Here is a 12,706-nt window from a genome sequence, read left to right on the forward strand (position 1 = left end):
TGTTATATTATAATCAGCCGTTCTCATATGCATGCAAATTCGACGGATTTCCCAAGGAAATAAGGCGTCAAAGTTTAAAACACCGTCGCTCGGCTCGCCGTTCAACTCTGGGAGTCACTGGGAACTTCCGAATTTCGTTTAATACTTTCGATCGTTGAAATAGTAGCGGAGAAGTGTGCCGAACGGGTATTAAGTACTTTCAACTACTTCCGCATCGTAGAGTTTCGACATAGCCTGTTTAGCAAATCGGCTTGATCACAGAGTGTTAAAGAAGAAGACAGAAAGAGAAGATGCAGGAGGGATGTCCAGAATCGATAGCTGCGACTGTACTCGAATTCCATTAAAAAGGAAATTGGTATTATTCTTAGACGATTTTAGTTTTATTTTGGCTGTTGATATTTTTTAAAGGAATTTATCGTTTCGTGACATGACAATTACATACGAAAACAATTAAATATGAATTGGTATCTCAAATAGAAAGTCTCCAGTTTAATTACCGCTTATCGTATTAATTACTCTTTACTTGATTCATTACACTTATTGAAAGGAAATCTATTATAAAGCTATGTGTGCGTGTATATATATATATACCATAGAAACTATACCATACGTCCAGACCAGAAATATGTATGTACACGAGAAATTTGATGAACCGACCGAAGCACGGACGAATCGTCGTCTCGAGCGCGGACAATACCTCGGAATTTCCCAGTCCACGTTCCTTCATCTCGCACGACAGACGATCAGGCGAGGGGAGAAAGTACGCTATTGGCGTAATTCAACGAGAAACATAGAAGCGTCTGTAATTGAGATCGGCGAAATTCTCGCTTTTTTCACAGCGACGCGGTGTCTGTTATACAACCGGCAGTCTTCCTCTTTTGTTCGCGCTCGTTGCGACGTCGCGCCGCCGAACAATCGCAACGCCTCGCGTATATTTCGAGCGTTGCACGGTTCGAAAACCGGGAGCGAGTAAACGGAAAAAGCACAGCCTGTTGCAAGAACGTTCCGCGAGTTAGTCGCAACGCTAAAAAGCAAAGCAAAGTAATCGACAACCGACGGGTGCTGTCTCTTAATTTTATTACGACTTTAACCTGATAACGATAATGAGATTTAAACAACGCTTTGCATCATTCTTTTAAATAATTCTGGGGAAGCTATAATTAAAACAAGCGTTGAAATTGTGATATTTTGATAATATCCTTGGTATTCCTCTAAATAACTAACTTATAACCGATAATTAATTTATGAATATTATGATAGTTCGTCAATTTTCAATTTTGTATTTAAATAGAAAATGATATTCTCTTTAATTCATGTATTCATCTATTACCGCAATCAGATCTATTTATCTCTCAAAAATATCTGTAGTATAGTGATATTAATAATAATGACAATTCTGAATTATATTCGATTTAAATCTGTGCGCAAAATGGCATTATTATCATACATGTATCAAACGTTACAATCCTGTCTATTTGATGTTTTTCAAACCTAAACCAGCCTCAAAATCAATTCCGTGATAATCAATAATCAATGAATTAATTAGAGAATAGTCGGTTCCAATCAAACCGGAAATACGTCCAATGCAATAATACAAATCAATAGGATGGAGGCAACATACTCTGAGCGTTTGCAACGTTTCTCGTACTAGTTCGACGTTCCCCTTCGTCATTCGCTATTACAAAGCGTCGCGGTGTACAGCGTCGTTTATAAATTCTAAGGAACGGCTCCTCGTCGATTGTTCCACACCGCACAAAGACGATCTCTGCACGGCAAGCATTGTCTACCTTCCGAATGAATCCTGTCCTCTAAGATCGCTGATCCTTCCCATCCTCTATCACTCTCTCTCTCTCTCTCTCTCTCGCTTTAGGATTCTTCCTTTTTGCAACGCGAATGTCGCGCTTGTAGATGACGATATTCAAGAGAAGAAGCGTGGACTGCAGCGAGCAACAAGTAAGCTGGAGAAGAAGGCATTCTCTCCTTTTGTTCCGCGAGTAACGACCACCCCCCGTTCTCCGTTACTCGGACATTTCAACGATATTAACGCGATGGCCACTTAGCATCGATTCGCTACATCCGTGATCGCGCATCTTGGCCTTCTCGACAAAAAGGAAGGGTCGACGAAATTAATGACAGTTCCTTTGGTGCAGGCTTTTTGCTAATTCGCTCGATGCGACTCGAGGTAGGACAAACTTCGATCGATGGAATTTCACTCTTGTATGAAATTTTCGTTGATCGATGTAGAAAATGGGGTAGGATAACTTAGATCGATTGGCAACGTTTTAGGTTTCACGTAATATCTAAAACGCGTATCCGTGTACACGTACGTATTGTGTTTCATCGTCTATAAAATCAACTCTGTAGATTGGTGGGCGTGAAATGTTTCTCTAAAGATCCAATAGTCAGATTATATTTGAAATTTTACGCGACTTACGTTTGGTACGAGAGAAACCTCGGTAAGCTGTTAATCATAGTACTATAGATTTCATATCTTATACGTTATCATACGTAGCATAATTATTAATATTTAGTTTCTACAAAAAGTTAAAAGCGTGTTGCAATAAAATACAATTTCCTTGTAATATAAAATATCTATCTGATACGCAAAATCTATAAACTCGCTTCGTTACTCGTCGCGCAAACTATATTTTGTGCTTTTTATACTCAATCGTGATAAGCCACTTATGTAAGTAAATACACGCGTTCTCGTCGTGAAATACGTAATCTTCTAACCTGATTCCTCCAGCTTCGCAATTAACCAGGGTATTGTAAAACTCTGCGAAACTCGAGACACCTGAAAGTATTCGTCCCGAGAGATAACTTCTAAGCAACCACCGTAACAGCGATCGAGAAACTCGGTATTCTCGAGCTTTACTTGTCGACGGCTAACAAGCCAGCTGTCCGCAAGAGCGTGTTGCTCGCGATAGAGTTACCACGTCCGATCCACCGGAAATGGCCGCGGGGTCGCGATCGATCAACTCTTTCCCCTTGACTTCGCTTCGCTTTACGTTCGCGATTTGTCGCCAGTTTAGACGGCACGGTCAGGGATTTAGTTTCCTCCAACGTCCCTATCGAGGAGGATTAAATTCACCTTCGGCGACGGAAGATGCGTAGGGTTTTAAGTGGGCGTCTTGCATAGAAATTCAGGCGGTTGAGGTTTCATCGACCATGCCACGAAACCCGCTCTCTCTCTCTCCACGCTTCTTAAGTACTTCCTACTGCTTCTACTTGCTCGTGAATTTTCCTCCGGCATCGTTCGCGTTCCTCGAGCTAGCCACCTTTCTAAACACGCGTCTATGTACGTACGTGTATACGTTGGTTCAATTTAAATATATGGTAATTTAATAATAGAATATCGTAGTTTAGTCTTGAAAGAGTTATCGCAGGTTAAAGGAAATTTATTTTTGACTGGTTTGGAGGTGAGAAAATTTCGCTGAACGATACCCACGCGCCACCTTCCTATTTCTCAGAAATACTCTTTCTGCTGTAAGAATCCTGGATAGTGGGCGCAACGACGTTAACCCAACCATTAATCTATACGTTATTTTAACCTATCTGGGCTCTCCTTCTCTCTCTGCTCGGACCAAAGATCGAACATTTCCGAGAATTCTGCGCTTTAAATCGCAATTGCTGAGAATTATATTTGGAAAGAATTTCTCTTAAAATCTCTTCCTTGAAAGTCTCCTTTAGAAACTTCTTCGATAGCGTCGAAGTAAGCGTTATAAAATTACGAATAAGCATGGACAAAGGATCATTGCGGAATTACTACGTATAATTTTATAATTGATTTTAAAGATCAACGAAATCGAAATTCGCAATTCGATCGATAAACATAAAATGGCTATTCCTAGGAGAATTTTTACGAGAATCTTCGTCGTTGAATGTTTCCTGTATCTCCAGTAATTTCACGGTTGTCCATGCGCGCGTGTACTCATTCGGGTTATTATACAATCATCGGTAAATAGTGGGAACGATGCAACGAGGCGATGGACCGTGTTCCAACTCGACCATCATAAATGTCGGGCAAACTGTCGGAAAGTTAACGGTGCCAAATCACCATGAGCGCCTATACACAGTGGCGTAGCATTAATTTGGTAGAAGCGTGCTCGAAACTCGACGACTCACGATGTGCCCTGAGCATTGCCTCGAAACGACTGCCGGGATATTTTCTGGCGAAAATTTGATATTATACGCTCCTCGGATAAGCACTTTACGACAGAAACGCGTTATTTAGAGCGGAATAATTTCTGATGGAATGCACTCAGCGATCGTATAACCCGTGATCCGCGAAAGAACATCGTTTTCGATTCGATTTCAATCCAACTGTATCTTACGATCGAGGAAATTTGAAAAACTTAAGTTTAATCCGAGATCGTTCCATGTTTCTTCAAACATTAATATTTCTATTATTTTAATAAATATCACAAACTGCCGACAAAATATCTGACAAATATTTTTATACAATTTTCTCTCACTCCACAATTTCCAGTTTTTCGATTCTCCAATTTCTCTTCGCCTTTTCCATAATAGATATTGGCGATTTATGGCTTGGATATCATCCAAACGAGTGTACCTATTGAATTGTAAATAAATCTCGCTGTTCTTTCGCCAACTACCTGAATCTATTTCGTTGTCTGTTAATCGTCTGCAATTAATCAAACCACAGGAGATCTTTACGTCTTCAAATATCGATGACTCTCTTCGAGAAGGAGATATTTATACTCTATGTTTTAAGAAACCGATTGTTTTATTTATACGTCATTTATATTTTTGGACATCGTCTAATTTACGTACATAAACGACGCATGGCTGTCTTTTTCATCGAAACAGAGTTCTCTTTGTATAATAATTTTTAATAATTAAATTGACATTCTCAACAATTGCCGATAGATTTACGCGATACAATTAGTTGTTTAATCGAAAAGTATCTTCCCAATTATTGCGATCGAGATATTAAATTTATCAAAGACAATATTAATAACGTTTTTCGATTACGTAAATTATCAAAGTATTCTTACCTTTGTAAATCATTTGATAAATTATGGAATTATCAAAATAAAGGATATTCGAAATTTTGTAACCCGCGTAATGACAAAATTGAATACCATATAGTATCCTAACATATTCTGTAACAGTACCAATTCCGAGAACTTTTCCTTAATTATACAAACAACCGCGACGAACTAATTTCACAAATTACGATCGAATATTAACTTTATAAATGTAACACGATCTGGCTACATTGCGAACGTAGGTGGATTCTAAAAATGGGCGAATGGAGAAGTAGCACGATTCGAGAAAATTATTCACGCGTTTCAAATTGAAAACTTTATTAACAATTCCTTAACGTTACCTTACGCCGCGAGACTATTTATAAAGTGAAATAAAACATTGTCCGGACTTACTGCATTTTTATTTCGACGACGGTTTAGACATTTGTCCGTGCAACCAGTCAAATACGTACATTCAGCCAGGAAACTGGGAAATCGATTCCCCCAAACCAGTCGCGCAATTTCAATCAGCCCGCATAGTCTGTACGGGTGCGGCGTGTTAGTTAAAATCAGCGTATAAAATTAACGCGTTGACACCGCGAACGAAAACATCGTCTGACCGGTCGAATCTCGATCGAATCCCGGCGACGATAGTTTGCATAGCTCGGAGAGCTGACCCGCGCGTGCACGTCGAACCGTACGTGACCTGCGTGTAGATAGATCGGTGGCTCGGTCTGGCGCGATCGCAGTGCTGGAGTAGTTGCGTTCGCCGGTATTCTGGTCGTTCCGCAGGAATGCTAAAACGTAGCTACGTGTTGCGCGTGTTTTGAGGGGGCGGGTTTCGGGCCCGGTGCTGCGGTGGCCCGCAGTGACGGGGTGGCCTGACGTCGCGTCTCTATTAATTATTCACATAATTACAGCCGCCACCCGCTGAGAGCCGTATTCGCCAGCGCCGCGTCCAGCAACTTCCGCCGCGATCTGCATCCTCATTGGTACGTAATAGACGGTATCGTGGCGGTTCCATCGATTCGCGTGCGAATATAAAAGACGCGTGTAAAAGAGCGTGTTCATCCTGATCGATCTCGACCAGAGTTTTAACGTGGATTCCTGGGATCAACGATCTCCAGATTTGCCGCTGCGACCAACGATCCTATTCCACCCGCGTCCTTAAGCCGATTAAGCCGAGTGATTACCGCAGAGAACAGCGTGTAACGTGATTATGACAAATTCGTGATCGTATTAGGGCGCCACTCGATGGACTTTCCACGGAGGATACGTGACAAGGTGAGAAGATGATCTCTTGATTTCACGATCGCTCTTGAACAAGTTAATTTTTTATCGATTTCAGCACTTACGCTTGTAATCTTTTATTCCTTTTTAAATTATTCCTCGTTAAATTGTTAAAACGATCTTCATCGTATACCTTATTTATATCCGTTTACTCGATTCTACAAGTACGTAATAACTTTCTTCCAAGCACTTTTCACGATTCGTTAAGATTCTTGATTGCTACTATCATCTTTTTCTCTTAGAACGTACTGCTAATTTCTCCCTAACATCGCGTCGTTTATTGTATCGTCTCGCGTGTGCAACGAGGCATTTCGCAAACTACGCGTATGCCTGACACTCGTCAAAAGTTCCGAATTATGCGTATCGTTGTGACTGATCTTTTTCTTTCCTTCCGTTGATCGTTCGAAGAGAATCGTTCGACGGAGATCGAACACGATTCGAAATATCGATTATCCGTATGCATTTCGAGTAGCAGAATTTGAAACGCATTTAATCGCGTGTAAAAACGATTGCGTTGCGACAATTGTTTAAAGGAAGAGTGTTTCAACAAATATTATCAAAAGCAACACGATGGAACGATAAAATTTTGGTACATAAACCCGTAACATTCCCCTAACGAAAACGACAGGTAGAAGTGGAAATTACTTTGACAAATGTGGACGGTGAAATTCCGTTGACCAAACATCGACCATATATACATCGTTATGTTAACGTTACGGAAATGTTTTCCAGGTAACAACACATTCCGAGTGAATTTCGCAATGGATAGAATTCGGTATTGGCCGATTGAATTTCTATTTCTCTTTGCCACGAATGTCATCATTTATCATCTGTACACGGACTAGAAATAAATTATTCGTTTGGCGTCCTAATTTTAAACCATGTTTATCGGACCTCTCTATTCCGCGTGAAAGATTATCAGATTTTGTTAACAAAGACGAAAAATTGAAAATGAAACGTTAACGAAAATTGTTCAAACGAAAGTATAAAACGAATAGAACCTGCAGAATGAAACTTACAAAATTAAACGATCGCTAATTTGAGTAAATTCTAGATTCTCGACTCGCTTTGAATTTTCTCAATGGTAACAAAATATAATAATAATATAATAGTAGCTTCTTAATATCAATAAACGACCCTACAATAAAAAGATTGAAACCTTTGGACCTTCAAAATTCATTCGCCCGATAATTAAATAATGAAATGTAACGTTATCGATATATAAAGGGAATCGACTAATCTGGTACAAATTTCATAAGGACCTGATCAATTCATGGCTGTGGTAAGGCAGTGCATTACGTACATTCGCGAGGGTGTTCGAATGAAACGGATTTTACGAGTTGCACGCCAGTCTCGAAGCTTTAACCTCCAGGTTATAGCAGCTTAAATTCGGTAGTACCGTCTAAAAGTACCTCGGAGCGGGATGCTCGGGATTCGCTTTACGGTTTCGCAGGAAACACCTTTCTTTTTGGAACAACTACTCGTAGTAACTGTTCCCCAGGGTATGTACACTGTCTTGCTAAATGGGCGCATGCCCTGTTCCTATTATTTTCGTTCTACCTGCACATGATAATTCGAAAGTACGTGCGAATGTACCGATGCGTTTACATTTCATATTGTTTTATCGATCGTTCTTTTTTTGATCGAAACACCCGGTATCGCGTACGAACGTGTCCAGAGATTTTATTAATTTTTGGAACGTTAATCGAATTGCAAACGAAAAGATGTATTTTTGGAGGCGACGTAATATTTCGAGGATTCGAAAGATCAAAGTTCGGTTTACTTAACAATGTTCAATATCGACTATTCGGCAAACACTTCCATGTTTGCATACTCTGTGTTTCAAATGTGATTTTTTCAAACGTGGAAGGAACGAATGGAGATTGGAATTACAAATTGAAATCAAGATATTATTAGGAGCGTTTACGCGTTAGCAAGTTTTGATGTGGCTAGCGTATATTCTATTTTATTTGTCTCTTCTTTGTATACCGTTTCGTTGGTATTTCATTTGCGTTGGAATCTCTTCCTTTACGCATAGAGTTCGTTCGTTCCGCTAAGGCATTTTTAAGCAAAAGCTTCCCTTTCTTTACGTAACAAATCTTACGTTATCGCTGTACCGTTATTATATACAACCGTTATTGGAATTAAAACATCCGATTGAAACAACAACAGGCCGAATAGAATCACTAGAATAGAATTCACGATAACGTTCGGTAATCAAAGTTTCTCTACTCTGCAAAATCAATTAATCGAAACGATCTGACACGCTTTGCGGAGGTAACAATTCACGTGAAATTTCCAGCTCTTGTTAGCCCCTGGTTGACCAATGTGGTCAATCGTTAGGTACTGTTGAAAGAAGATTCAACGCTCCTCTTGTCCCCTCAAACACGAGTCGCACGATCCCGCCATTTCTCTTCTTACCTTCTACAACGAGCTCGATACGCGTCTGCGCAATCCTCGACTATCTCTCTTCCCGCTGTAGTCTTTCGTTCTTTTCGTCTCTTTTGTTTTTTGTTTTTTGCTATTCGCATACTGGAACAGTTTTGCCGGATTTCCTGCGAGCCACCGAAGTTCGAAGGAGTTCCTCTCGGAATTCAGCAGATCAACGCGATTACGAGAATCAAGTGATTTTCAGATAAACTGACGCAGAAACGCGAATAGGGAGGGACTATCGTCTAACCTTGCGGTTACTAATTACGTCAAATTGGACTTGACATGAAATTCCGGTTTCTTTCGTACGATATACGTATTATTAGTTGACTTTCATTTTACAGGGGTAGGGTAATTCTGTTTGTGTAGCAATCACTCGGCTGCGATGATTACAAAGATTCGTTAGGACAAAAAAGGTTGCCTTTTCCGCGTATCTCGGTTTACTATAATCTCATTAGTAAGCTAGGATTCATCGTGCAAACCATTTCTCCATTTCTCCATTTTCGTTTACGGTTGAAACACGAGCCATCGGTGTCTGTTCGTCTACGATCGATCGCAAATTTCAAAAAAATGAACGTACAAGCTTTTCAAAAACTGAAAGAAATTGCAACGAGAGTTCTATCTTTGAACGTTCGAATATTTGATAAACGATCCTTATTTTCGAATTAATACGAATTATAAAGACCACCAAACGCAAAGCCTGTTATTTATAAAATAAATTTGAATCTCTAAAAAGCGGAAACCAACGCCTAATCCATACTTGTCAGAGGAAAGGAAAAGTTTTTTATTCATCTGGTCGTGATCATGGCCAAATTTCACGGGTTCCGTGGCCGAATCCCGATGCAAAATCGGCATCGGATTTCGCGTCGCCGCGAAATAAAGTCTCCGCTCAAACGTCAAATCCCATTGATCCGAGGGTTGGAAGCCGGAAAAATATAGTTCACGTCGGAGCGCGTTATCCGAAAGGTCCGTACCGTCCGTCTGATCGCAGCGGCTTAAATCGCGGCCAGCCTCGCTCGTTAATCCATTATTCAGCAAGCGGATCGGAAACTCGCGCCACTATGCAACGCGTAGTACGTGACGCGGTATCACTGTGAGAATGTGTAATAATTCGCTGGAATGGCGGGTGTATTCAACGAGGGCGATCGATTCCAGCGGCGATGGGAATCGGCTGACAGCCGAGTAGCGGGCGTATCAATATTGCGGGCCAGCAGAACGTGGAACGCGCCGGGACGCTCCGCGTGTTGCTTGCTCGCGCCTACCATATATGCAGAGAGTTGCTGCTGCATTGCCTATTAATAATCTATAACTAATTAATCTAGAAGGCTGTGTGAGCAAGTGGCTGAGAACGAGAGGAAGCCACGGCGTTAATCATCGAGGAAACTAGACGGAGAACGCTCCATCTGCTTCGAGGATTTCTCTCTCGAAATCGTTGCATTAGGAAATCCGCTGCTTCTTCTTCCTCCGCGGTTCCACGCGATCGCGAATGTATGGCGTACGTTTACTTTCGGTACTCGAATGACAATGGAGAAAGAAAAATTGACGATTCGGAAAACACGAAGGCAGCTACGACTTTCTGATTTACAGAGAATACGATTTCCTTTGATTCCCCACGTGTCACTTTCGAAATTGGACGATTTTGTCGTTCAAGCAGAAATAATCTTCGATACGCGAAGAATTGTAATTGGAAGGGAGAACGCAGCGATGGAAACGTAAACAGAAATGCTTTTATCTTCTAACGTTACTTTCTACTTCTATCGGAGCGTCTGAGTACCCTTCTGTTCTTATAAATAAACGACGTAACACCGTGGCCCTCGCGACCTTTGGAAAAATGAATATGATCGAAATATATGCGATTAATGCCTCTGCGTTATCGCAATTCATGTATCAATATGTACGAAAAGAACACGCACGAGCCGACCGGTCATTTTATTTCGCCTCTAAACACTGCCGCGTCAAAAATACACTTTTGCGAAGTAAAAACGTCCTCGAGACGTATGTACACACCTGCATCGTATCGAAAAAATGGGTAAGAGGCGCCAAAGAGAGATAGGAAATACCAGGCGGCTCGTCCCAAAAAATGTATCTACGGTTAGGATCGAAATATTCTGCAGGAAGAGTATGTGCATAGATAGATCTATCTATAATGTATAAAATATGTACAAATGAGAAATGTAAATATACAGGTAGTACGTACTGGATAAGATAGTGTATTGCTGGGACTCAAGAAAACGCATGCACTTCAGGGAGACTTCGATATATGTATATGTATATATATATAACCATAATGTATATGTATGTTCGTGACAGAATGTGTATATAGTAATCGAGTATGTATAGAATTTTCGTAAGAGATGCGAAGCAACACTGGGATTATGTTTACGTACCCTCGACGCTTTAAATCTAAATAGTCGGGAAAATCGTCGTGTGAAAATGAGGGAAAGGTAAGCGTCGTGTGAAACGTATGTATATTCGTTTTACGCAATCGACGACATACATAATGTGTAGCCGCCGTGGGTTTCTGAAACATTCTGAAAATCTTAGTTCCTCTCGGTTCGGGGCATCGAACGCGCAGCTTTTATTCCGGGCTTGTCGACGCTTTTCTTTAGCCAGTGATCTTTTACGTTTTATTCGATCCGTTGTTTTGCCGAGTTTAGCGTCTCGAGTTGTAAGTTTCGCTCTGAAAACGATTTTACGCTTCCCCATTTTACGTTTACTTTTCTCTTCTACTCCGTTTATTTCGTTATCACGCGTCCCTTCTTGCTTCTTACGCGGTCGCGGTCGGGCACGACTTCGGAAACAAAGAACGCAGTTTTACGGCGGAACGGAAACCTTGGTTTCCAGCGAGTTCCTATCGCTGCAAGCTCTCGCTTAATTCGACCGAGGAATTCGACTGTAAAATATTGACGACCCGAATTCGGCAACGAGCTTTTAAAGTTGCACGGCTTAAACTCCGCGGTCGACCAACCGCGTGTAATTGCAACCCGAATGTATCGGATTACGCGGACGTATTGCGTGTACCACGAATTAACTCGATTTTGTCGCTTCCAATCCCATTGTGGATAAAAATGCCACGGGTAGAATTTCGATTTGTGAATTGCTTTGATGCAGATTACTCGCGTACACGCCTTTGAACACCGTTTAAAATTATTTTTACGAATCACCGATGCCTGTACATTTCTGACAAGACTGCATTTTTGCTTTCGTTTGATCATCCGATGTTTACGAGAACACGCGGCATAAAATAGTCGACCTTGCGTCTAAAAATAACGCGTAGCGACATTTTGCATCGGAGCTCTATTTTGACTGCACAAAATGACATTCTAAAGTCCATCGGATACACGAGCATAACTAATTCTAACTTTTAGTATAGAATCGTGCTTCACCCATTCTGTTTCTTTATCGACAGCATCGTTAAAAGCATTTTAAAACGATAAAGAGTGATTTTTAGTGAGAAAAGTTTGATAAGACAAGATCGTATCCGAAAAATTAAAACAGACAATAGCTGCTATTCTATAAGTACTAAAATTTATCACGTTCCGTGCTTTGACGCGAGAATTTACGAGCATGATTTTTCCAAGAAAAAGGAACAGCAAGGCCTCGTGTACAAAAATTTGATTCTACGCCTTGAAATTTGCTTTAAAAGAAAATCGAAAGACGGCAAGTCAAACTTTATTCGATTGGACGTTAATCCCATACCGCACAGAGCAGGTTTGTACATATAATAATAAGTTTAGAAACTTGTTTTTTCCTAATGAAAGTCAACAACAAAGCTGCTGAACAAAGAAAGAAGCGTAATTGTATATTTCGGACGGTCGCCTCGTTCTCTCTTTATTTTCACAACAGTTGGCAAGGTAACGATATCTTTTACAAATAAGAGTCGTACGGAAAGCGTTATTTATATGTTTTTCCACTGTAAGCACTGGTGCAAATATTAATCAGCGAAGTTTGGCTAGGATGTAATAAAATCGAGCGATTCGTGATACACGATACGC

General features: G+C 40.7%; 1 protein-coding gene across 4 annotated transcripts in view; it reads right to left on the reverse strand.

The window, feature by feature from the left end:
* LOC132908416 (neuronal acetylcholine receptor subunit alpha-7) overlaps nt 1–12,706 on the reverse strand; it is a 285,011-nt gene that overhangs the window by 131,168 nt on the left and 141,137 nt on the right. The window lies entirely within an intron of this gene.

Source organism: Bombus pascuorum, chromosome 6 (assembly GCF_905332965.1).
Source record: "Bombus pascuorum chromosome 6, iyBomPasc1.1, whole genome shotgun sequence".
In the NCBI taxonomy this organism is placed as follows: Eukaryota; Metazoa; Arthropoda; class Insecta; order Hymenoptera; family Apidae; genus Bombus; species Bombus pascuorum.